At 42.9% G+C, this 22,703-nt stretch overlaps 1 protein-coding gene across 1 annotated transcript in view; it reads left to right on the plus strand.

The window, feature by feature from the left end:
- The window catches only part of TCERG1L (transcription elongation regulator 1 like), a 1,143,777-nt gene that overhangs the window by 524,939 nt on the left and 596,135 nt on the right, over positions 1-22,703 (plus strand). The gene's annotated exons all lie outside the window — the stretch shown is intronic.

Below are 22,703 nucleotides of genomic sequence, written 5' to 3' on the forward strand. Positions count from 1 at the left end.
TCACACTTTGCAGTTGTATGGGATGTGGCCCGCCCTCACACAAAGGGTCGATTTACCCCCTACAGGGGTGGGTGCAGCTCACGGAGTTGCAAAAAACTCTGTGAAATTCCATGGAGTTCCACAAGCAAGCGGAGTTGCTCCACTCACCCACTCCTATATTGCTAAATACATAATTGTTATTTCAAAATGCTCTACAAAATGCAGGCTGAAGGATACTGGCCTTTCACAGTATTCAAAAGCATGATTTGGATTTCATGGAGATGCCTGAGATCAGCTTAAATCAAAGTCATAAGAAGAATGAAGCAAAGTTCTTTGGAACTTATCCAAGAGCATGTGTTATTGTTTTCAAATGCATTTCCCACCTGTTTGTGAAGTGCACTTCAGGAAACTCGCCTGTTGCCATTTATATTTCTGACTCAGTTGCTGTGATATTTGTCCATAAATGCAGTGTTTCAGGGTCTCCTGAAAGCCAATACCAGGGCTGGACATGGTCTGAGAGAAAAAGGGACCCGTAATGTGCAAGGCAGCCTGAAATTGGAGCTCTTTCAGTAGCCTGGCCAATCCTAGTGTACTCCCCAGACGTCTGAAGCGCTGATTTGCTGCAGAGTCTGCACGTGCCTTTGCTGTATAAATGCTGTCAGAGCTGCCCTCCACTACTCGGCAGTGACTAAATACAGCTTGGGGCGAAATGGCTCTGTGGGCGTGTTATTCTGTGGTGAGCCAGTGGTGTAAGCGGAGGATACCTGAGTCGGTTAGCAATAGCTGTCTCAAAGCAAACAGCCAGGCCCTGCAGCTGCTGCCAACCATGATTCTGTGAAGAGGAATGGGGTTTTGCAGTGTCAGCATGACAATTTTCAGCAAGACTGATCCCTCCCGGTTAGGGCTATGACTATCGAACTCAGGTCATGGTGGGCTGGATGACAGTCAGTTTGGTTCACTTAGGGGCTGTGCAGACCCTGTCTGTTGTGCTGTGTTGCATTGCTATCCAGGTCTTAGACTCTGTTGGTGACTAGCACTCTCTAGACTAATGGTGGGTATCGGTAAACTCCGCTATGAGGAGTAGGCAGCATTTTTTTCAAACTCCGCCCCCCAAGCCGAGTGCAAAGTGACCAAAACTCTGTGAACTCCGCCAGCGGAGCAAAGTTTACCGCCCACGCCCAACCCCATATTGATGTCTGGAGCTTGAACTGGGTTGAAAGGGATTGTTGCTAAATTCTAAATGGTCCCTTTAAAGTTCCCCCTTGAACAAAGACATTTTGAAGTATAATTTCAGGGGCTCTGACCACATGATTTCAAACAATAGGTGGACTTTTAACCAGACACTGCTCCAACTTCAAAACGTGCTTCCAAATGAGAACAAATAGTTTCGAGGATTTCAAAAGCTCTGTCAACAAAGTTCTGGCTGCTGCAACACAGTATGCCGATTACCTATGAAAGACACTCAAAACTATAAGGGAACATAAGGTCAGATGTACTAAGATTTTACACCATATTTGCAACACAAAAGTGATGCAAAATAGCACAAAATCTTTTTGTCCGATTTTCTTTCCAATGCTGAAATTCTTTAACTCTGGAAATAACGTGAATAGTAACGTGAAGCAGCTCATGACGCTGCTTTACGTTACTTGGTGCCAAGATGGCGTACCATGGGTAGTGCATGGGGGTTCCCCTGCAACCACCCAATGTTTCTGATGCTAAGCTCAATTTACTAAATAAAGTAGACAGGGTTTAGCATCTGAAAATAGCACACCCTTCAACCAGGTGCTACGAAGGAGAAATGCTTTTTTTCACCTTTCATTTCCGACTTCGCATGTGTGCTCCACTGTACAGCACACATACAAAGTGGATTTTCTTTTAAATTTGCACTCTTGCACTATGGCACAAAGATATCTCCGTGGTGCCTGGCAACTAATTTCAGCGCCACCGCTAGTGAGATGGGAGGAGAGTGCAATCATTTCAGTAAATTAGGGTCTCTCCTGCTCTGTCATTCTCATGCAGTGCAGCACCGCATTTGTGGCTGCTTCACTGCGCTGTGTGAGAAATTGGTGAATCTGGCCCCTGAACATGTATAATTTCAAAATGACTGCCTCCGTAATTAAACATCTTGGGAGCTCAGTAAACCTTTAATTTGCATTTAGGCACTGATGCGCAGTGCATCATCCAGGGCTGCAAAGCCTTTTGCCAAGTGACACTGACACGGTGGAGCACAGTCAGCCTCTGCTTTCCCAGAATGAACCCAGCGCCAATGAGTTCAGTGTACTGAACGCGCAGGAAGGTTCGCCAAGGCCACATATCATGACAGTTACCAAAACAAACATGGAAGGTGACAAAAGTAGGAAGGCGGTACACCTGCAAAATGGAAGTAATGTACTTGGTGAGCAATCTTCATCATTTGATGTACAGTGCAGAACTAAGGTGGCCTCTAGGGGGAAGGCTAAGAGAATATCTTGAGTGTGAAACTCTTAAATGATAAACTAAAATCACCCCAGAAAAAACACAGCATAACGGTATTATATATCGGAAGAGATTTTGATAGCTAGAACTTATTAGCTAGTCCTTAGGTACACCATGGAGAAAACCAAGTAAGTCAGAGCTTACAGGTGCCTTTATCCCATGGCGCAACAATGTTTTTATTCTCAAGCTTGACATATGACTAGTTCAAGCAACTGAGATGTGTGTGTAATCTGAAGGTCACAGGACTGAGCCCATTGAGTAGACTATGTCTTAATCTATTATCAGGGATGCTATATGATAAACCAATATATCATTAATATAAGATGTATTGTGGTTGGGACAAGAGTGTCCTCATAAACACATCACTGCACAACCATGGGCCCCATTATGAGTGTTCCGCTAAGCTGCGATCCCTGCACACAGGGCTGGCTTTCATGCTTGTGCCGCCCTGTGTAACACTCTTTTTGGCGTCCCCATCCATATGACCTTCTTCTCTGATTCCCTCCCTACCACCTGGCAAAAGTGCCCTTTACCTTTCCGTAGCCCCTCTCTCAAATACAATTAATTGGTTTTAAAGTGCTGGTAAAGGCTAGCTTTACTATTCCACTCATCTAATCAAATAAAATACAGATGTGTTCTTTGTAGCAGGCATATTAACCCTCTGCAGTACTTTATGGTGAGTCAAAACTGACGCTAAACAAAACTCTGATCCCACTCTCTAGCAGGAACACTAATCACAAGAGTTATCATGACATTTTTATTGCTGCCTGGAAGCTTGGCACACAAGCAGCAGGTGCTATTAAATCAAACATTATTGCTGAACACATTACCCCCCATGAGGTCAGTGTCCCTCTCCAGGTCAGCACTCAGTGCAGCCGCACCGAGCACACCGCCCTAAAGCCGATCCTGCCTGCACAAATTCCTGTTTGAGCTGTGATCCCAGTTATAAGTTGGTCAAATCTAAGGGCTTTTTTACGAGTCTGAAGGTCCACGCACAGCCAGACTCACAGGGGCACACCAGTGGCTGTCTTCCCGCCACCCCATTACTACCAGTTCAATAAGGCCACCTTGGGACCACTTCAACCACCAAGGATCAGAGATCCCTCACTATGGCGCGGTGGTTTTGAAGCTGAAATATGCTTGGTGGGGCTGCTGTGGCCCCCGCTAATCATATTATGAGTTTCCTCACTGCCACACTTTTCATGGCGGTGCGACCACCATGAAAAGTGTGGCAGTGAGGAAACAAAGGGGGGCATACAGGGCTCCCTTGTGCCTCACGCCATGTGGTTGCCCTCAGAGGTGCACTGCACACCATGTGCCCCCCTGTTTGCATTCATCCCAGTAACTGCACGGCATGGATTGCAGCAGTCCATGCCGTGTAGGTACTGCCTTTGACGTTTCCATTGCAATAACTATTTCATAGACACTACCCTGGGAATGCCAAAGAACCACCTGCCATTCCAGGAGAAAACTCCTAATCTGGCAGGCAGTTCAAACAGGGATTTGGCGTGCGGGAGCTAGGTTGTCCTGTGCCGCCAAACTCATAATAAGGCCCTCACTAACCTGGTGATTACCAGCTGAGATATAGTTTGTACCCCCTCTCCCCAATTAAATTTTGACAGGTCAAATCTTTCAGAACTTTAGAGGTGAAAAAGGCCCAATACTTACCAGGACATGCAGATTTTGGTGCTGCAAGCACCAAAATTCGAAGGTTATTTGCCTTTTTCATGGCAAAGCTCGTAATAATTATCTTACCTGTTAAACCTTCTCGGTCTCTAATTTTATTGGATATTATATTTATGGGATCTGGGAATTTTTAATCAGGCCCATAGTGTATTTCCAAGGATGTTGACATTTATTGGAGCAGACGTAAGCTTTTGTAAGAAGGATGGAAGTTCATGGATTATACCAGCTCATGCACCATTTTTATTAAAGTCTACACAAACAATGGATTATACAAACAATACATTATACAAATATATTATTTTTAAAAGTAATCCCAATCAAAATCAAGGGCAGGAGCAGGCAATACATTAGCCCAATACATTTTATGAAAACCTTTGTTTTTTAAACACATTCAGCTGACTAACACAGTCAAGGTCGCTTTGAACAAAATTGAAGACATCAGAACACAATGTAACTTTCAGTGTTTCTTGAATATTATGATTAGGTTTCTTAAATCTTCTGTATTGAAAAACACAATGTCGAACTTATTTCAATTAACAAATGCCAAGGTCACCTGTGATGTCAACATCCCATTTATCAATGTCAGCATCCAGATGGCAAGCCCCTCACTTGAGGCTTTCATCACATATGCCTGCAAGATGAAATCACAACTAGAAAGTGGACATTAAGAAGACTGCTGATTGTTATAGAGAATACATGGCGAAGCAGTTTGCTTTCACAGACAACTTCCTCATGCACATCAACAATGCCCGGAATGCTACCATGGAGATCTTTAAAAAAAGTCAAGGACCTCTCTAATCTTGATGTGGCCTTTCTTTCACTCCAGTCTCACAAACTCGATACAACAATCATTTAGACGTCTGTCTTTGATTAAATTAATGCTATGAGAATTACATTTATCTTTCACCCCACTGTTGGGATGGTTGACACTCGATTTCTTCCTCTCTCCTGCTAGAGGCTATCTCAATGGTGACAACATTATTCTCTGCAAAACAAAGTTACCAATGTACATTAAATAGGAGGATTTACAACGAGTATGTTATTAAGAAATTTAAAGTATGGGGTCCATTAGGATGGAGGGCGGATGTCCTCTGCCGGGCAGGTGGTAGCAACCGCTAGACCGGCGGCAGACATCCACCCGCCATCGAAGCCCTGAACACCGCCGGTCCGATTAGCATTGCGGTCGTGACCGCAGCGATGTGATTTCCCGCCCACCACTTTTCCACTGGTTGCATTCCGCCCGCTTGCCAGGTGTGCGGAGCTGGACCGCTACAATTGTGGCATATCAGGGCCAAGCACCGCCGGCACAATTATGATGCCGTCGGTAGCCAGCTTTCCGCGGCTGTGAAACTGCCATGGAAAGGCATGCCGAGAATGTTTCCGGGGGTCCATTGCGGACCCCCAATGTGTTGGGGAGTGTCTGGGTGCACTGGAGGGTACCCATGGTACCCCCCTACATGTCCCTGTACCAGGTGGCAGGCACTGTGCAGTGCCTGCAACACAGTGCAGGGACATTCAGGACATGCTTGTTTGGACAACGCGGCTGTGCTGCTGGCAGCACCGCTCGCCACAATGTTAACCGCCGCTATCCGACCGCCGTGGTCGGATTTCCACTGCGGAGCATAATAATTGGACCGGCGGTTTTCCCGTGGTGCTGGCGGGCGGTGTTTTCCCGCTACCATGGCGGTCAGGGTGCTTTTCCGCCCGTCATCCTAATGGTCCTCTATATGTTCAGACCTACATATTTTGGGGCCTATACGCAAGCTGCATTTTGTAGCATGTTTTGTAGTACGGCAAGCAGCTTGAGAGGGTATGGAGGAATGGTGTTCAGTTCCAATAATAAAGAAAAGTACAAAGAAAGCCTCACTATTTACTAGAAATTAATAACAGAGTCCAAAAAAGCCTACTTTACTGACCAGATAAAGAAGGCCAGTTCTTCCTCCTGAGAATTGTTTAGGACCATCACGAAGCTTTCGATCCTCACCAAACCCATCACACACAGCAGTCCGGCATTGTGCGAATCTCTAGCCGCCTTTTTTCAGAACAAAGTGGAAGGGATTTTCTCCTCCTACTCCAACTCTCAAGGAGAGGTAGGGGAGGCAGCAATCAGCCTCGACTCTAGGGTGAGGTTGACACTGGATAGATTAGAGAGTTTTAGTCCGCTACAGATGGAGGAGGTCATAAGCCTGCTGCAGGCTGCCCAGTCGGGAGCGCCTAGCGATCCATGCCCGGTGGCGGTACTTAAAATCTGTCCCGAGGTCATTGCAACTACACTTACCCCAGTGATCAATACCATCATTGACTCGGATAACTACCCAAGGGTATGGAAAGTCGCCTCTATCCTTCCCTTAATAAAAAAACCCAGTCTTGATAAATATGACCCTAATAGCTACAGACCCATATCCCGTCTCCCGCTTCTGGCTAAATTACTGGAGAAGGCCATAAATAGGCAACTAAGCTTGTGTTTTCAGAGAACCAAGGCACTCGACCCCATGCAGTTTGGGTTTCGTGCAGGACACAGCACAGAACTGGCCTTGATTAAGGCCACGGAGGAGGTGAGAGTTGCGGTTGACCAGGGAAGGGTGGCTGTCCTGATTCTGTTGGACCTGTCGGCAGCCTTCAACGCGGTCCATCACGGGGTGCTGATGGACCAGCTATCGAGGGCTGGGGAGGAAGGCACTGCCTGGAGACTCCTGAAATCTTTTTTGGCTGAGAGAATCCAAACAGTAGATATGGGACTTGATAAATCCAAACCTTTTGCCCTCCCTTGTGGGGTATCGCAGGGGCCATCCCTGAGCCCCACGCTGTTCAACATTTATGCAGCCCGTTGGCAGCTTTGATAAGATTCTTTGGCCTGCAACTCACTTCCTATGCAGATGACACACAAATCGTGTTATCAATGCAGCAAGGGTCTCAAGTGGATATGGCTGCGAGGTGCCATGATTGCCTGAAAGACATTGCAGATTGGATGGCCTCGAATTGCCTGAAATTGAATGCAGGCAAGACCGAGGTCATGATTTTTGGGAACAATCCTAACATCTAGACTCCGGATATGTGGCCTGAAGCTTTGGGGAAGCCCCCAGTCCCCACGTGCAAGGCAAAGAATTTGGGCGTGATCATGGACCAGAAGCTGGAATTTGGGGATCAGGTTAGTGGAGAGGTGTCGACATGCTTCCATATCCTCAGGATACTGAGAAAAATGTAATTTTCTCTTCCAGCCGATGGTTTCAGGTTAGCAGTCTCAGCCCTTATTCTGCTGCGTTTGGACTACTGTAATAGTCTGTACCTGAATCTGAAAAAAAAACATATCTACAGATTACAGTTGGTACAAAATGCGGCGGATAGACTGCTAACAGGCATCCCAAGGTTTGCATCCGTATGAGAGGGACTCCGGCAACTGCACTGGCTGCCGCTATCCAGATGAGCTCAATTTAAGGCTCTGTGCACTGTTTTCAAAGCATTGAAGGGTAGTGGCCCAGAGTTCTTGAGTAGGTGCTTCGATTGGTATGTGCCGTGGAGAGCACTGCGCTCCTCCGAAGGCAGACTATTGGCGTTGCCCCCCAAAAAAACGGCCAGTTGGGAAGGAAATAGCTTTTCCTATTGTGCAGCGAAAGCCTGGAACAGCCTGCCGGTGCATATCAGGAAGGCCGAGGAGCTCCTCTCTTTTAGAAAGGGACTGGTTATTTAGGGATTAGGCCCCTCGTGCTTCAGGGAGTCAGTGTGCAGTGCCAGGACACCCTTGGGTATAAGTGCGCTTTATAAGCTTCTAATAATAATTAGGCCTGGGCGAAAATTTCGTTCCGTTCGCGGAAATTGCGATAATTTGACATTTTCACGTTCCGCGGAAAGCGCGAAAATGTCAAAATTTCCGCATTCCGCAGCTTGGCGATAATTTGTTTCTTGCTCGTGCTGTAAAATAATACATTCTCGCGCGCGCACGCGATCGCCTTACCTGAATCCCTGCGTTCGCCGACAAGTTTTCTTGATCAGGTCGCGTTCTCCATGAGATGTTGTATTGTTTTTAGCCATTTGCGCTGTCTCGCGGCAGTTCGCGCCCGCAGTGACATCATGCGTCGCGCGATCACGTCTTTCTTCTCGCGATCATGCACCGCGAGACAACTGAAAACAAGATAGCCGCGCCCGCGAGCAACCACATGGGTAAGTTGGCGAGCCGCAACCATGCAGAAAATCTCGCGAACATGCGGGAAAAAAACTTCCGCATCTTCGCGATATTTCCGCGTGTTTGTGATAATTTTTAACATTTTCGCGATAATTTGCGAAAGTGGATTTCGCAAATTCCGCCCACCCCTAATAATAATAATAATAAAAATACAATGGTACTAACAATGGTTCAGCCTCCGCCTCCCCTATTTTTTCTGTGTTAAGATCTCCACCCAGACTGCGGAGTTTCCAAACATGTTAGTATATCTTTTACTGTTAAATGTAGGAGTGACACAGGGAGTGGCAGGAACATGGGACATACTCCAAAATGGGAGGGGTTAAAGGAGGGGTAAGGAGGGGTTTAGAGAAGGACTTGCTTCCACCCACAAAAGAGTAAACCCATTTCTATTCACAAAATACACCTTTAAAGTTACTGCAGCAAAAAAGGACCGGAAAAAGTCAGAGCTTTGGTAAATCCAGCACTACCCATGACCAATGACTGATATTGCAACATCCTGCCAATAAGGGAGGTAGAAACTTAAAATAAAATCCCCACGGAAATATTATTAAAATAAATTAAAATATTTAGGTAGTTTAATATAATGTTAGAATATTTACCTAAAAGTAAAACATATTTTTATACTTCATTTGAACATTTAGTTTAGCATTTTAAGCTTTTAAACCTCTCAACACTATTTTTATTAATCTGTTATGTAATTACTTTTCATTTATTCTATAAATCACTTAAAATATGGTGGTTGAGACTTCTGCCTCCATGTACAAAGTTACTAATAGTAACATTAAACTGTTCATTTATTTTTAAACTAATTATTAAATTAATGAAAATATTTTAAATGAAATAAAAACAATTTTAAAGATGTATTCAACTACATCTGAGCTAAAGTAAAATGTTTGTATTTAACTCTGCATTAACAATTAGAAAATGTATACATAGAACTATTTAAAAAAGAATTGAAAAAAATCAAGTTATGTTTAACTAAACATAGTAAAATATTTTATCCCTAACTAAAATTTTATTTTAAAATAGATATACCTATTTTAAAAAACAATTTAATTTACATAGATTTTTAAAAATGTGAAATACATTAATTTAATTTAACATTATTTTCAATGGCGTTCTATTTGAAGTCACTGGCTCTATTGTTTTCTATGGGAAGATGTTTCGTTATCATTGTTTGGCCATGCATGGTGCTGAACTTACTACTTGTAGAAATTGGGCCGTAGGTTGACTCAGGGTAAGAAGCAGGCAAACCTAAATTAAGCTGTGCTGACCCTGTGGTAGCCTTGTACAGAGCAGTCAGGCATTACTTTAGAGGCAATATGTAAAGTATTTGTGCAATATTTAAAACGGTAAAACAGTGGAAACACCACACAAAAAGACTCCGAACCAGGTTAGAAGGATAGAGCTTAATTCATTTTATAAATAAAACAAGACCAAAATGACAAAAATCTAATGAGTAGAACCAAAGCTTTACAGTTTAAAAGATTAAACTGTCAAAGAGCACTTACAAACATAAAGCGCAAACAACTAAACGTAGAAATTAGGATTTTAAAAATTTTTGTTGATAAAAAAATAGTTCCATTACATGCAGTTTTTGGGGATAGTTGTCTGCTTGTATGTCTCTCGCAGGTGAGATATTTGCATGGCAAGCTATTTTGTCTTTCAAAAACATAGTACCTACACCGATTCAGCAAACAGAAGCATTTTAACTCTTTTCTGAAGACCCTGAAACCACATACTGCTCTCTTTATTTTTTAATGTTGAAGTAGGTCAATTGGACACTAGAAAGTTCTAGATGAAAACGAGAAATATCTCTTTCTGTGTGACCTAGAAAGGTGGTATTTTCCTCTGACATTAATTTGAAAATCAAAGTTTCCACATCTCAACCACATCTTTGATCTCAGTCTGTAAAAACAGATGTCAATGGACATGAATTATCAGATTAACCTTGCACAGCTCAGTAAACTGAACATGCTCCTACGCTGCAATACTTTCAACAATAGTTTCATCACTGAGGTGCCGATTACGATCCGGTAAAAACCGGGTACGAACCGTCGGTCGGAGCGTTTTCCCCGTCCGACTCGTACCCGGTCGTAAAACTTTACAAACATGGAATTACGATTCGCACAGAAACACCATTTCCGTACGAATCGTAAAAAACACCGACCGACGAAAATATACATACGAATGTGAGACGGGAATGCTGCGACGTGACGTCGGGACGCTTTCAGGCAGCGTTTCACGACCCAGGAATTACGATTCGAACCGACAGCAGTCCGGATGGCAATATTTTCATGGCACCCAAAAAGTGCCGCAAAAGCGAAGTACGGCGCGAATCGACCAGAGTAGGTGGCCCGGTACGCACCGTACCCCCCCCAGCCCCCGTAGGTACGTGCCGACTCCCCCCCCAGCCCCCGTAGGTACGTGCCGACCCCCCCCCAGCCCCCGTAGGTACGCGCTGACCCCCCCAGCCCCCGTAGGTATGTGCCGACCCCCCCAGCCCCCGTAGGTACGCGCCGACCCCCCCCCAGCCCCCGTAGGTACGTGACGACCCCCCCCAGCCCCCGTAGGTATGCGCCGACCCTCCCCCCAGCCCCCGTAGGTACGTGCCGACCCCCCCAGCCCCCGTAGGTATGCGCCGACCCCCCCCAGCCCCCGTAGGTACGTGCCGACCCCCCTCAGCCCCCGTAGGTATGCGCCGACCCCCCCAGCCCCCGTAGGTACGTGCCGACCCCCCCCAGCCCCCGTAGGTACGCGCCGACCCCCCCCAGCCCCCGTAGGTACGTGCCGACCACCCCCCCAGCCCCCGTAGGAACGCGCCGAACCCCCCTGTATGTACACCCGTGTACGTGTCGAACCCCCGTGTACGTTCGAGTCGAACCCCCCCGTGTACGTTCGAGTCGAACCCCCACCCGTGTACGTTCGAGTCGAACCCCCCGTGTATGTACACCCGTGTACGTTCGAGTCGAACCCCCCGTGTACGTTCGAGTCGAACCCCCGTGTACGTTCGAGTCGAACCCCCCGTGTACGTTCGAGTCGAACCCCCCCGTACATACACGGGTGGGGGTACGACTCGAACGTACACGGGGGGGTTCGACTCGAACGTACACGGGTGGGGGTTCGACTCGAACGTACACGGGGGGTACGACTCGAATGTACACGGGGGGGTTCGACTCGAAAGTACACAGGGGGGTGCGACTCGAACGTACACGGGGGGGTTCGACTCGAACGTACACGGGGGGGTTCGACTCGAACGTACACGGGGGGTACGACTCGAACGTACACGGGGGGGTTCGACTCGAACGTACACGGGGGGGTTTGACTCGAACGTACACAGGGGGGTTCGACTCGAACGTACACAGGGGGGTTCGACTCGAACGTACACGGGGGTTCGACACGTACACGGGTGTACATACAGGGGGGTTCGGCGCGTACCTATGGGGGCTGGGGGGGGTCGGCACGTACCTACGGGGGCTGGGGGAGGGTCGGCACGTACATACGGGGGCTGGGGGGGGTTGGCGCGTATGCGGGCACGTCTCCATGGTTGCTATGGGAGTTCATTGCGGACGGTGTTTTTTCCATACGGTTGTAACCTCGGACGCACGGGATGGATCGTGATTCCTCGGTCGGACTTCACCTTTCACATTTGTACGGTAAATCGTACGAGGACGTGTCGGACACATTTTCCGACCCGAGGACGTGTGGGGAATGATTCCCAATGCGGTTCGTATGGACTTTTTACCATGCGAATCGTGATTGCCAGTTCGTACGGCACTTGTACGATTCGTACGGTAAAAAGACCGGATACGAGTCGCACGGGGATATTTTTTACCGGATCGTGATCGGCACCTGAGTGTTAGCAATAATGAAGTAGTGGCTAACAAACATTTGGACTTCTCTATCAACTTGAGAGAGATGGTGGTCAGAAGGTGCAGATAATTTTAAAGTATAGGCATGAGGAAATAGAGTCAAATTATCATTGGTTTGGTTTTTCCAATGAAAAGATAACATTTGAGGAATCTTCAAGCAAGAACGAGGAGCATACAATAATTTACTCTGTAAGGTTAGCAAAATGTTCTTTTCCTGGTATTGAAAATTGTCTGCTAACTTTGGGAGAAGTGAATTGTTCAGATCTCATTTCCCTAGAACTATCATGTTTGTCTTTTAATAATTTTTCTAGAACAGACATGCTCTAAGCCAATCATTTGTTTCTCCCAAACAGTTCCTATTGGTCACCAATATTGCTGAACTGAATGCCAAATGACAGCATGAGCTGAGATTAAAGAGAGGTATATATTACATAGTAGTGGGGACAACGTTGAGTTGTGATGGATCCTATACATGAGATAACAGAACCGAGAGTGATAATGCAGTATGCATATAACTAGTACACTGAATCAACAAGAAGAAACTACCAGTGGAGTTGAATGCTGCCGAAGACACCTCCAACATCTATAGTCTGTTGCAATGAATTGACAATGCAGTTATGAAAGGGCTAAATTAATTAAGGAACACGTGCAAAAAGCCAGCTACAATATTCAGATGTGGAGACATATTCTGGAACATTTTAATGCTACTATTCAATAAAATAGATCGCATCCTGCACTTTGTGCCTAGACCTGTGTTCACCTATTCCGTGATTAGACTAGAAAGGGTTAATTAAGATAAAACCATGATGGATACTTTTACCCAGTTGACTTGATTCAGTGGAGCCGTTGAATTAGGAGCACTGTTAAATAATTAATATCAGATATATCAACAGTTAGGTAATTATCCAAAATTATGCCTTTTCCAGCAGAATCTTAGAAACGTTCCTCTGAAATGGCTTCCTCCAGCCTATTCTCTGTTTCTTAATCGAGCTATTGCTGTGATAAAGCTCTGTGCTTAGGTGACACAGGAAGAAATATATAATTGCATGGTTATTTAAACTTAACATTAGACCTGGAGGCACTTCTAAGCTTGTATGAAATTGGAAGACGCTTTGAGTGTCCAAAAATGAAAGCTGTTAAAATGTGCCCAGATTAAATTACACCCCATGGTCTTAAAATGTTCCCACCAGCACTGACTGGTAAATGGGCAAAACAGATCAGCAGGAATCAAAGTCTTTGAATATTGCATGTGAGTGGTACATCCACTTGGACTCTGGTCTTTAATCTACATGTTGAAGATTATTTATATTTTGTTGCACTCTTTGCTACTTTGTCCTGAACATGGTCTTTGCAACTTTTTAGTCTTAAGATACCAAATTATCAAAGACATATTTACTCTGACCAGTATTTAACCAGACATAATTTAAATGCACATTGATCTCTGAAAGAATTATGGTTTAAGAGACATTTATTGGTTGGATGAATGTACCCATTAACAATGATCGCCATTCAATGAAATGTGATTTATATCCTGTGATTTTTAGGTGATGGTTGTGCTTTTTTGACCTTTCACGATCATTCAGTGAATTTTGATATATATCTGTGTTCATTATATGTAATATATTGAATCATCTTCTATATTGTATAAATATATTTTTGATAATTTACTTGGAGTACGCCTTATTATACTGATTCTTCGCTGGAGTTATTTAAAGATTGTTAGTGGTTGGATTCAGTTGAAACCTACAACATACAGTGATTTTAAAAAGTCAAAAAATTAAATGTGAATTTCTTCTTCAGGAGCTTCTTGTTTGGTTACTTGAAGGTTACTAAATAAAATATCATCTGCTTGGTGACTCTTAAATGACATGCAGAATCTTGCAAAAAAGTAAAACTACTATCAAGACAAAATACTGTCTCATGATCTAGATATGACAGAGTCACTATTTACAAATTCCCACGCTATGCTCTTGATATCGATGCATATTCCCTTTTAATAATTATTGTGTTCTATGTAAAGTTCACAAAATTATTAGACAGCAGTAGTGCTGTAAAAACCATGAAATAAAATGAATAAATAAGCAAACATGTTAAGGTGGAAAATGACTTTTGAACCCTAAATAGCTGTTTGTCAAACATAAAACTTCTCAAGACATGATTGGAATGACAAAAACCACTTCAACTAGGAGAGCATCTCTTTAGGCTGATGTGCAAATCATGATCCTCAAACATTTTGACACGATCCCAACATAATATAAAATTTGGTCATTCTACTTCCAGTTTTCAGACAATTGTAGGGTTAAGCCTGCAACCTGCACGTATTGCAAATGTGTGCTCAGGTGAAAAAGATGCAGGCCACTAGAGAGACAACCATAACATATTATCATTGGGCTGCAATAGTGTCAATAGTGTTTGAATCTATAAACTATTTGGTAGTGCTTAGCACTGAGAACAAAGGCCTCTTCTTAGAAAATATGGCCATACTCTTACACATAAACACTACCTTTCCTAATTTCCATTGGTTCTATCAGACCTATTTTAAGTAATTAGATAAAATGCATTGAGCATACTTAGATATAACTCATGAGGCTGCATATGATAAATCTGCACAGCAAATCATAAACAGACCAATTACTATTTCTAAATTAAACAAACTCAGTTGAAACTTGAATAGATAAAATATACAAATTTGGCCTGCAGAAGGCCATTGGCTACAGAATCTTAAAACAAATTATTTCATTCTGAGGTACCATAAGTAAGATGAATTGTACAACTTGACAAGCATTGCTATTCATATATTCTCTCAAAATTGGATGCAGGAAGTGGTTTCTTCAATATTTATGGAAGAAATGGTGCTGCTGGTTGAGGTGCGTGAAACCTCACTCAAACAGAAACCACAATCCTTGTCAAGGTGAAGTCACAAACAAACTCCACATTACCTATTCTCAACCCCCTGGTAGCTAGGCACAACTTAGAGGCAACGTGTAAAGTATTTCTGCAACATTTCATAGAGTAACACAGTGAAAACACACCACAAAAGGATACCACACCAGAATCAGAAAAAAGGCTGATTCTTCATAACTAAAACAAGACCAAACCCACAGAAATCCAATCAGTAGAACCGAAGTTGTACAATTTTAAGATTACAGCAAAAATAGGGCAAAAAAGCACATATCCACAAGTTCAGGCCTACCGCAAATGGAGTACAGTCCGGCAACAGTGACCCAGCTAGATCCACTGACCAAGTGTACCTTGAGTTCTGCTGTGGCCCATTATGAGGTTCCATGCGGACCTTATGGAGAGGTGTGGTGCAGCGGCCAGAGTGGCTAACGCCGAAGCATGGGGCTCGCGGTTCGGTCCCTGGCACCAGCGGCAGCTCAGCTCAGCATCATGTTACTCTGGGCAATAACTCACTTAATCTCCCCGATGGCCTCCCAGTGGATGGATACCATTAGGGGAAATAAGTTTGTGCTTTACAAATGGTATATTATTTATTTGTTATTATTTATCATGCCAAGAATGTGTTGCACAGCCAAGGTGATGTGTCAGCTAAAAGTTGCTGCAGAACTGCAATTTTAGGTCCTGCTTCATCGTCGAGGATCCCGTCGATGAGTGCTTATGATGCAAAATCCAGCATCAAGGATGAGTCGCACAGTTGAGGCAGTGCGTCGCTACTGAAGAGCTGTGAGGCTGTAGATGAAAACCTGTGTCATTCTTGAGTCTGTGGTTGACGAGGGATTTGTGATGCGAGGGCTTGTGTCAGGAAGCACTAAGGGCCTGATTAACAAAGGTACTTATGTATAGTAAAGTTATGAGTGTGGAGTCTCTGCACTCATGGAAGAATTTCAGCACTTAGAACAGCAGTGTGAGATTCAGCCACAAATGCGGAGACTCCACACTCATAACTTCACTACACATAAGTACCTTTGTGAATCAGACTCTCATTGTCTACTGTAAGTATGCCTCCCTGTGTGGCCCAAATACAATCTATGTGTCTGCATACCCATTCTGCTGCTGCTTGATGACTGCTGCTCTGTTGCCAGGTTTGAAATACTGAGGAAGGAAAACCTCTATTCAAAAGAAGTCTAACACTAGCATAAGGCTTATCATAAAAGCCCAAAAAGAGACCAACCCTCAGAAATCAAGCAAAACAGTTATGTAACATGCTTTAACACTACACTCTTTATTCTTTGTGGACAGTCAAATACTCCTAGACTGTAGCACAAAGTAACTGTGTGCCATACACTAATACTTATAAAACAGAAGTTTGATGCCTGCATTTCTTATTCTAATATTAAAATAACAATGGTTTTTTATTGAAAATAGATGTTTTGTTCTATAAACATTTTAGCTTAAGCCATGCACTTACCTTTGTACAAACTAGTGTGCATTTCTATATGAACTTACTTATTAATGCTCCATAAATGTTCCATTTCCATCACAAGATGGCCATCACCCTACAAGTGCTTAGAGTCCCTTTTTCTTCACACTCTTTATCCTGCATCCACTCAAATTGTACATCATCTCTACTATTTATCTTGTGGCGGCTAAACAATAGAGGATATGTACTAGTTTCCCGGTCGCTTTGCAGATAGTAGAAATAATGTGCTATTTGTCCGGTGGAAGGGTGAATAGCCACTTCCTTATGGTAAATAACCTTGAAACTTCATATTTATGGGCCAACAAGATCTTGTTACACCTTCCTAAAATGAAACATAGGCATCACTGGCACTGGACTACATGGATGGCCCAACTGACCATATATTACACTTGGCATACTTTGCAGAACATAAGGATACCACAACATGTCTGCATTGCCTTTCAGTTGTTGGGCTTTCCTTCACTGAAAATCGTGCTAGCAACAAGTAAAATTGTGATTTTGCCTTTTACCTACAGAATCTCTCATGATTTTTATTACTATTCGTAAATAAACAAAAATGTAATATTGTGGTGCTTTGCCCATCTGTACTCTGACTGGAAGATCTGACAACTGGATTTCTACCCCATTAGCTGAAAAACATTGCCCTGCAAGAATAAGGACTTTATTCCTTGAGATTTCTTTTTAGTCGAGTCTACTGCCTAGTGCTAATTAGAATTTGGCGAAGGAAACGCATCTGTTACCACATTCAAGAGTGTATTCACCAATGTAGACACCGTTCTCTCATTGACCCCCAATGTGGGATGAAGCAATAGTTCCTCGCTAAATTTGCTCAATATGTCTTGAGCTTTACAAGTTCCATACACTTAGATCTTTTATCATCTACTCAGACAACCTGTGTGTTGCTTCGTACATCATCAGACACTTGTAAAATGATCAATTTGTGGCTGCATAAAAACTGACAGAAGCTGAAAACTTCATGACTCTGCTGCTGAAACTGTTGTTGTGTGAGTTACATTTTCCCCGATTTGTGAATGAATTGGCAAATAGTGTGTTCGAGGTGTCACCATCAGTGACGAGTATGAAGTACATATTACTCCTGACATATTATCTTAAAGGTAATAAAACTGACACAGCAGGCACGAAGCACGTAATCACGCCCACGTGCAGGGTTTTAATTTCAAGAATGGAAGGATCTAGATGTCAGTCTTGCACAGAGGTAATGATGCAAACTTGGTAGGGGGATGACACATCTAAAGGGGCCAGTCAGTCTGAGACAGTTTCCAAGGTTGTTTGTGATGGTGGAGTTGGATGTAGCTCTGTCAATGTCCCTGGTAATATCTATGAGTGTGGAGAAAGGATGTGGAGAACTGAAGTATTGCAAGATTTATTGTACGATATTTAACTCGGCAATTTAATGACAGTGATCAGCCTCAAAATAATCTCAGTTTAAAGGACACAGATAAATTAAGGAAGAAAGTGTACAACAACGATAAAAAGTAACCAAAATATCTAGAATCCAGGTGCCGCCAATATACTTTAAACTAGGCCAATACAAGACATATGTATTGAATAAATGAACAAAATACTAGTACTAGTATTCATACAGCATTATATCTTGAGATTTGTATTCGAACAAGTGTTGGGCATTATATCCGACTGCTTCTAAAAGTTATTAACAGTTTTTATGTAAAGAAATGGAAAAAATTATATTTTGCTTGAAAATAACTCTGAAGTAAAGTTAAGAAAAACCTCCGATTTGATTCATATCATGGGCATCCTTATTTCCTAAACAAAATAAAACATTGAGATATTTGTGGATAATATGCTATTATGCAGCTGCAGATATGAGCAGCTTGCCGAGAACAAGAAAATTACAGGCTTGGAATACAATAGCTTTCAATCAAACTGGCATTCATCTGCTGTAAAAAAGAAACATATTTAATGTAGTAATATTTTATTTAGGATTTTCGGAGAAGAGATTTTACAACTTCTAAATACTCCTTTGCAGCTAAATATATATGCAGTTGTAAATGCAGAGGAATATAACCAAGGTTCATGCAAATACATTTTATACACTGAGTGCAATACTAAAGGTGTGAGATTATTATTCTAGAAGCACTGGCTCAGCTGTCTAGGATGCCTTTTCAATTACAAGCCAGACCTGTTTGTTTGGTAATGATTTGCAAATACAAGTAACTATATTTCATCACGTAACTTTAAGAAAGAAATTGCCTTGGAAGACCACACAAAATTCCAAACAGTTGTATAGTACCTGTGGCTACCCCTAAAATTATGTAGTGCTCGTTAGAGTTACCTAATCAACTTTTTTAACTTTCTGATAAGGTCATGGGAAGTGGCTCTGAAAATGGCCCAATAGCATGCGAGTTAAATGTTATATGTCAGCTGAAGTGGGTATTTGCTCCACCCCCATGTGTGACAAAATCACATGTCTTCCAGGAGCATAACTGTGCTCTTGATGAGCTGCAGTGTAAGAGAACTGAGGTGACATATGGAAAAGGAATATACATTTGCCAAGGCGGTACAAGGAAGTTTCACTGCCGCCCGAATTTACGAAGTGGCTTCCCGACTAGCTGACAGTGGCAGTGAGACTGCTTGCTTTGAGTCAGCAGAAATGAAGGATTTGGGGTGCATAATCACCCATTCCCTTTTCTTCCCTTCATTTTCTGACATAGATCCCTTTCTCCAGGTCTCCCCTTCACAGCAGCATCTTGATCCAGAAGAAAACAACCCTGTTGCTGCCGAAATACAGGTAAGCTGGTCATGCAGTATTTACCCATTGACTGGATTGGGCACATATGGTCCAAACTCCAGCTGGTATCTTTTCACGTGTCATGCATGTGTGTGAATTCAACACTTATGTAAAAAAATACACACCAGTATCGACATATATGAAAAAATATACCCCGCTGTCAGAAAGACCGCCACCAGCCCGTCAAGAACATCGTAATACGGCAGGTGCAAGACCTCTGCTGCACCAGTCTTCAAGGGACTGCCACTGCTGTGGTATGGCGGAACTCATAATCAGACCCTAAGTCTATAGATGAAACTGTGGATCAGGGCAAAGTGGCAAAAGCATCCCAATGATGAAAATACCTCAGTGGATATAAAATCCCACTTTTTCCCAGGCAGAGAATTTTTTAATAACAAAACCACCAGCTTCAGTGGGAGATTCATGATTTTGACAGATTTTGAGGGACCCTCTCCAGTTTTATTCTTAGGCCTTGCCCAGCTGGATGACGTTGACCTCCAAAAAGTAGACCAAGTCGGAAGATAAAAAATTTCACCGAGGTGACCCACTTTTCTATCTGACTTCTGCTCCCTCCCACCAGCCTGAAATAGTGACTAGATCCAACTCAACCATGAATCAAGACTCTACATTGGTACTTTTCTTCTTCTAGGTGTTTTTTGCCTCAAATCATGTTTTAAACCATATTTAACCCCTCACCCTTATCCAAAAGAATCAGTTTGATGTCTTTTTGCTAAGAATCTTTTTCTACATTGATTTGTGAAATTTCTTGTGCTGTTTTCTTGATTTTAAAACTGTAGTGACTGCTTGAAGCTAACACCCATGTCTCTCTGGAATTGTCTGCTGCTTTTGCCATAGCTACCAAGAGATAAGCAGAGTTTCACAGAAACCTTTTTGTGGTCGAACACGCTTTTGTTTATTAGGTTGCGAAGAGTTTCCCTTCGCAAATGAATAACTCGGCACCTGACACTTGTGCTTCGAATTTCATCATTTGTGGATTAGGGATGTACAATACATTGTACATTTTTTATGTGTAATAAGGAACAGTGTATGTGGAATAAGAAACAGTGCTCTATGGTTGACGGGGTCTCCAGCATTATACTTCAACTTTGCATCAGGATTTGGATTTTTAGCTGCAAGATTAAATCAATAATTCACACAGAGGGGAATTTTGAATTTAGCGAAGCTGGAGCACTGCTGTGTATTGGTGGTGCACACCCCATAAGACTCATGCTTTTCCCACCACATATAAGGGTGGGGGCCTACGGTGTTTCCATAGGCAACACCTCAGGTGATTTTGTCAGCAGAAACCCTTGCTTTGTGGCCCGTCTGAGACTAGACACTAGGCCTTAGTGGTGGTCAGCATGCCCTAACTAGGGCTACCAGTGTACGAAATGTGTGTAATTTGCTTTCACACAATGATTTGAAATTTCAGAAGAATTATGCAAAATTGCCCCAACTACACAAAATGTAAATACGCCTTTTAGGGCTATATTTCAGGGGTAAATGCGTACTTGCACCAATGTTATATATGAGGGAGCACTTTGCTATACAAAATAGTGCGAAAAGTACAATCAAATACCGTGGATTACGCATACACAAAGTAGCGTAATGGCGTAATTTTGGTACTCCGGTCTAACAAACATTGTGCGAAATTCCAATAATGATGAAAATTGGCCTGTGCAATTTAAATGTTCCAATGCCTAATCAGGACACTAGCCTTATGTGTCCATCAATCTTAACTGGATTAAGATGCAGGGGCCATGATCCTAATAACTAAGTTAATACCAAAGGAGCTACAAACTCAGTTTGCACCTGCCTCAGAATTACAACACATGTGCCAATTACACACAGGTGCCGTTGCTTACATTGATACCGGTGACCTTGATCCTACATAACTAAAACATAATTTTACAAACTAGCATCAATGCAGCTAAAGAAACCAGCCATTAACTAATCACCCTACGCATTTAGGTCTGATTTTAGAAAGCTCTTTGGCATATTGCAGTTTCAGCTGCAACAAATATCATCTTACCAATAAAATAAAAAAACTGAAAACACATTTTCTAGCTTGAAGAACCATTTTTTTAGAAATATGGATTCCAGCTATGCAACTAACAAAGGGCTTTGGGACTAAACATAAAATCAACCTATTGTGAATTTGGCCTTTGAAGTGGAATTATGCCCGCAAGGGACCAACAGCGCATTGTGTAAATTAAAAATAGCACTGAATGTTTCCCTTAGTCATCCAATTTCTTTCACAGGCAGTCTTTTAGAATTTGTATGTCTGAAACTGTATGCTTTATATACAATCCTGATGAGAGTAAACAGTAAAAGCTTGGGCAGAGGACACGGAGAATACGTTTATAGACTACTGTGCAAAGGACATATCGAACAGAATGCATAAGGACTCGAAGCATTTGAACATTCCACTGTGAGCTGTAACCTGGAAGGAATGTCCCTTTGCCTCCCTCTTTCCCACATAACTCGGATGGGTTTGCAACGAGAACATTGCAATTTCTAATGAACAATAAGAATTACAATTTCTTCAATTCTTTGTGCTCTCGGACTTTGCCTTTGGAAAGTCAGCTCTTCTGTTTTGTGCATCAAGTTGCTGAGGCTATGAGCTGCCCATACATTGTGGGATATTGTGATTAAAGATCTTTTATAAGAAAAACAGTTTGACCCTGTTTACGGAGATTCCTACGGCCCAGATTTATTGTTACCAGCTGGTATTTCCATATGGAGTCATGCCTATCACAAGTTAAAGCTCATGGAATGGGGAATAACTGTCCAGACAAAAAATTACAGCGCAGAATTCCCTATGGTATTTGCAATTCCAAAATGTTTAATACATACATTTAATGCCTGTCCTGAGCAGGGAGTAATGGTGTGTTTGGGCTTTGTTGTAGAGCGGAGAAGGAGGGAGGGGGAAATGAAGGGTAGTGAAGGGGAATGGAATGATAGTTTTGGCAGGGTATGCATCACATGCTCCCCCTTGATAGACAATAAGGTTAGCAGGGACGAAGGGATGAGATTTGGCTGTTGTCGTGCAATAATACCAGAAGTATTTATTGGACAATAAAATCAGTTCCGGTGTTCCTACACCCAGGAAATTGCTGTAACACTGAGCAAGTGTGATAAGGTGAAGCGTTATACCACCTGGGAATACCGCTCCAGCAGGTGAACCAAAATCCCACCTGGGGATACTGCTCCACCCAACTCATAATCAGGTCCTCAGGTTTTATACCTCCTTGCTATTTGTCGAACAGTTTTCTGGGTTTAAGCAAATAATATTACCGGAGAATGTGGATTCGATTGTTTAAGCATAACTTAATTTAAAAAATATCTTCAATTTATTCC

This window comes from Triturus cristatus, chromosome 1_2 (genome assembly GCF_964204655.1).
Source record: "Triturus cristatus chromosome 1_2, aTriCri1.1, whole genome shotgun sequence".
Classification (NCBI taxonomy): domain Eukaryota; kingdom Metazoa; phylum Chordata; class Amphibia; order Caudata; family Salamandridae; genus Triturus; species Triturus cristatus.